At 38.4% G+C, this 5,084-nt stretch overlaps 1 protein-coding gene across 3 annotated transcripts in view; it reads right to left on the reverse strand.

The window, feature by feature from the left end:
- The window catches only part of Ddhd1 (DDHD domain containing 1), a 48,760-nt gene that overhangs the window by 19,212 nt on the left and 24,464 nt on the right, over nt 1-5,084 (reverse strand). The gene's annotated exons all lie outside the window — the stretch shown is intronic.

A 5,084-nucleotide genomic window follows, 5' to 3' on the forward strand; every position in this document is an offset into this window, starting at 1 on the left:
GAAAAAAAAAAAAAAAAAAAAAAGCTAATGTTGACCTACTACCTGCACTGGGTCCTGGCCTGAATTTTAAGGTATCTTCTTTTCTTCCTACCATTATTTCTAATTGATTATAGATTTCCTGCCCAATAACTTACTTTCTCTTATCATTACTTCTCCATACAGAGCTCATTCGTTGCTTCTACCCTTGATCTTGTTATTATATCTCAAGAGACAGCCAGCCCTCTCTCCCCTTATTCAGGGTTCCTGACCTGCTGACCAACTGGGAATCATCTGAATTCTTTATGAATGGCATGGTGAGCAGTGACAGGAAAGAGGACACTACGGTCCCTCTGTCGACACCTCAAGAGCTTTACAGTGCAAAACTAAGTGAAGGTAAAGCTACCGAAGCTGTTTCCTATCTGGGAATATGCTCAGCCAGTGGAGAAAGAGAGAAGATGAGCTGGCAGCATGTGGAAGTAGAAGCTACCCTTTCCGCAAGGAGGAATACACAGTTTATTTTAATTGGACATTTTACTCCCCCCAGGAAAGGAAAGAGTTCCATGCTTTTAGCACAATGGTTCTCCAGTTTTCAACGTGATCAGCAGCACCTGGAGGGCTTGTGATGTACAATTGCTGGGCTCCATTCCAGAGTTCCTGACTCGGAAGTTCTGACACAAGGCCTGGGAATCTGCATTTACATTTGTGACACCTTCTCAGATAATGCGATGCTGCTGGCCTGGGAACCACAATTTTGCAGCTACTAATTTAGTGGCAAAAGCACACAAAAGCCTCCTAAGACTTGGGGTAGTCACACTCTATCTAGTTAACACAGTTTAAGAAGTGTGCAGTATGGTGTGAAACTATGCAGCTCTCTCACAGAGAGCTATAACATAATACTTTGGATGTGGCTTGCAGTAACAGTACCAACAATCCTTTATCATCCTGTAATTTTCCTCATTTACAACCCATATGAAAGAGGTGTGGAAAAACAATGCTTATATAAATCACTACTCAGCTTTTTTTTTTTTTGGTACTGGGATTGAATTTGGGCCCTTGCACTTGTGAAGCAGGCGGCGGAACCACTAGGCCAAATCCCCAGCCCTCAAAATAAACCTGTTTAGAAGTGATACTTTGTAAGGCTGGGGATTTAACTCAGTGGTGCTGCCACCTGCCTCGCAAGCTCAAGGTCCTGAGTTCAAACCCAGCCCCCCACCAAAAGAAGTGATTTATTTTTTCTTGGTGCTGGGCTGGGGATAGAACGCAGGATCTTGTGCACGACAGCCAAGTGCTCTACCCAAGCTGCACCCCCTGCCCCATAGTCTTTACTTTAGCAGGCCTTGCTTGTAGTATTTGTATTAGTGTAAATTTCGAAGCACTATAGATATATACTTTTATACTCTGGCAAAACGTTCCTAACCTTTTGTTTTTAATACCAATCCCCAAATTAAAATTTGCAAGCAACCTTGCTATATACACACTTCATTAGGCTGGCAACCATCTACATGGGATAACAGGTAAGGAAGGCAAAGAGCTAGGACAGGGAAAGTCAATTTGACAAGACAATACTTCCCCAGGGAGCATCGAGTTTCTGAAGAGCTCACGATTTCACCTGTCTAAATAATACCCTACAAATGCTTGTTCTGTCTGCTTATTAGAACATATCTAGATGTGGCAGTGGTTTTTCTCTTTGCCTAGAGATTACAAGAACAGGGGCATCTGTTTATGACTTTAAAAGGTAGCTTTTCACATGGCTATGCACACCTCTAAATGCTCCATAACTCATCTACTCAACAGCAAAAAGAGAAACTCACTTCTGTGTTGTAGACAAAAAGCTTATTCTGTGTCTTTCCTCCCCATTTCCAATCCAATTACATTCTCCCAGTCCAAGCACACTCATTTGGGACACGTGAGCCAGGACTAAGGACATACTCTTAACCTCTGCGTTAATATCTAATCAGATCTCCAAATCTTTCACCCAGTAGGTATGGAATAGCTTTTAGAAAATTTAAAAGTTTTTAATTCTCATAACCACCACTCACGAACTAAAATTTATGAAGAAAAGCAACCTAAGGGAGACAAAAATCCAAGGTGTCTCAAGACAGTCTAAACACAAATATCACTGAAGATTATAATCAATCTTTTCTCCTTTACCTTGCTTCAGGAAATGTTAATGAAAAGTGTAGTTTAGTTATATACAAGAGTCAAATAACAATGACAAGATATGGTCATGATAGATATGGCCAAGAATTATCTCTCCATAACTTTTCATTTTTAAGAGTTTTGGAGAGTTTCAATGTTCACTTCTGAATTTCTCATGTTACTTTATTTAGAGTTTAAAGTAAAGGCCAAAGGTTCTCTGATGATCTTTTGATAGTCTGGGATTAGGGTGTTTTTTGGATTGTGGTGGCTTTTTTACCTGGTTCCTCAAAAGTGTTTGACTCTCAGAAAGTGTTTCACAAAACTTTTTTCCTAACTGTAGCTTTTCTGCGATTATTAACAAGTCACAAATTAGAGGCCTTCTAATGAACAGCTCAATTTTAGAGTTAAAAGGGAGCCCAGGATGCTCTAATTTAACTTCTGTGAAGGTAAAGTCCCTGAAGTAGCATCTCTCGGTAGTGGTAGCTCAGCATCTTCATTCTCAGTTTATTTTAATTATATAAGTGCGGCACTGGGATGAACTCAGGGCATCACCACACTAAGGAAGTAAATACTCCATCCCCAACTGAGCTATGTCCCTCACCGGAGTAATTTTAAAGTCAGTGTGCATTTCCATCTATTTTTTTAAGGTAGCTTTGTTACTACAAAGTTCATTACAGGGAGCAAATTATGTTCCCTCCTGTATTTAGTAATGTCTGATCCTTATTTTATTTTCTAGAGTGAAAAAATTGGCATTTTTCAAATGTCTATCAAATATACCAAAAATGGTACATTAGCCAGGCATGACTTAGTCCTAATCACTTTTACTCTACAATGTTGCCTGTTAACTTCATAGTAAGTGGATTTTAATCTGCAGAATCCACTTTTTAAAAAAAATGGGAACCATTCTGTCCATCTCTCACTTACTATACACCTTTTGCTCTCTGAGGGCTATGTCCCCCAGCCAAGTTCCCGGATGGAATCACCCAAGGAACCTCTAAGAAGACAACCAACACTCAGCCTCTGCATCTCAGACCCACTGAATCAGAATTTCTGGGGAGGAAACTGAAGAATTATTTTCTCCTTTCTTTTCATTTAAAAATAATTTCAAATTTATAAAATGTTGCTAAATAAAAATAGTACAAAGATGACACATACTTCTTTTATTTAGCTTCTCTTAGTAGTAGTTTATCCCATATGCCTTCTCATTTGTTTTCACACATAAGCACACACTCCCAATGTTTCGGGGACCCACTTGAGGATATATTTAACACATCATGTTTTTTACCCCTGAATATATCATTGTGTATTTCCTAAAACTAGGAATAAGCATAGGATAGTTATCAACTTCATAAATTTATTCCAATTAAGTATTTTAACTAATCACCGTCCACATTCCAGTTCTGTCAGTCTCTTTTTGGAGCTTCCCTCACCCACTATGGAACACAGCCTGGGATGAGATACTGTACTTAACTATCCTGTCTCTTTGCTCTTTTTTTGCCATTGTTGTCTCTGATGTGCATACAGTCCGATCCTTACTTTTTACCACAATGTGCTTATTCTGGTGTTTCCTCATAATTAGAATACTGCACAAAGGATGCGAGGTCCTCCTCTAGGTACTGTATTAGGAGTCACACCACGGCCATCTGTCCCTTAGAACACGGGGTTAGAGAGAGCCTCTGTATAACTAGTTTCTCTTTGTTTGACTAATGAACAATCTGTGTGGATACATTTTAAGATCATGCAAATATCCTGCTCCTCAATAATTTAGTATCCACTGGTAAGTCATGCTATCTTCTCTTATTTGACCCTGTAATCACGGCTGTAAAATGATTTTCCAACCCCATGATCACTTTGAGTTATTCTTCAGCATTGCTGCTGTAAGCAAGTGATTTCCCTTCTCCTATTTACTTACCTATTTATAAATGATATGGCTGTAATGTTTTAAATGACTTATAATCATTATATATCCTTATTATAGGTATATATTAAAAGTAATAAATTCTTTATAGTAATTACTAACCATAATAACTGTAATAATTACTTCCATAATAGTATTTCTTGGCTTGTGTTTCTGCTTTTACTTCATCTTCCTGGTCTCAAACTGTCCTCTATTCACTGGTTAACAGAATCCTACAGAGGTGTGCCTTTCCTCTACACCTAGTGCCATTTCACTTTTCCTTCTAACAAGTTTATACAGGGTGGCAGAGATAATGACATGGTTTGAAGTGATTATAGGACATCTACTTCTGGATTCTGAGCCGGTAGCTAAATAACATATATATATCATGGAATGCTGAAGGGTTTGTGTTAGAGACAAACATTTATAGCAGAATACAGAATGGAGAAGTATGGCACAATGGCCATATTTTTTTCTTTTGTTTCCCAATGTTGCCAATCAGATTAACACAAACTTCATAAAATATTGGCATAGAAAGAATGGAGAGAACTCCAAAGAGACAGCAATCAGGAAAGAAGTTTCTATGGTAACCAACCAAACAAACATATTTCTGAACATAGGGAAAAGATGTGTGGAATGATGTCAAGGGGTGGCTCTGAACAAACAAAATCAGAAATGGGTTTCTTTAAGCAGAACAGAGCAGCTTTGCTGGAAAGCGTCATTCGTTCTATTAAACATCAATAATCTATGCTTCTAATAAGCAAAACCCAATTTACTTATTTCGCAGCACTTGGGACTGAAGCCAGGGCCTTTACAAAGAGCTACTAAGCTTTTTAAAAAGAGTTTTCATTTGGAGACAGGGTCTTGCTAAGTCATTAAGTTACCCAGGCTGGGCTCGAACTTGTGATTCTCCTGCCTCAGCCTCTCAAGAGTGCTGGGCCTATAGGTGTGTGCCACTATGTCTGGCAAAACTCCAATTTTAGAAGAAATAAAGGCAATAGTTTCTATAATTTTTTTGTTGACTAAAAATAAGTTTTGAATCGTTAGTACTTTTTTTTTTTTTTTTTTT

The sequence above is a fragment of the Fukomys damarensis genome, unplaced genomic scaffold, assembly GCF_012274545.1.
Source record: "Fukomys damarensis isolate Sample0158 unplaced genomic scaffold, DMR_v1.0_HiC HiC_scaffold_17, whole genome shotgun sequence".
In the NCBI taxonomy this organism is placed as follows: domain Eukaryota; kingdom Metazoa; phylum Chordata; class Mammalia; order Rodentia; family Bathyergidae; genus Fukomys; species Fukomys damarensis.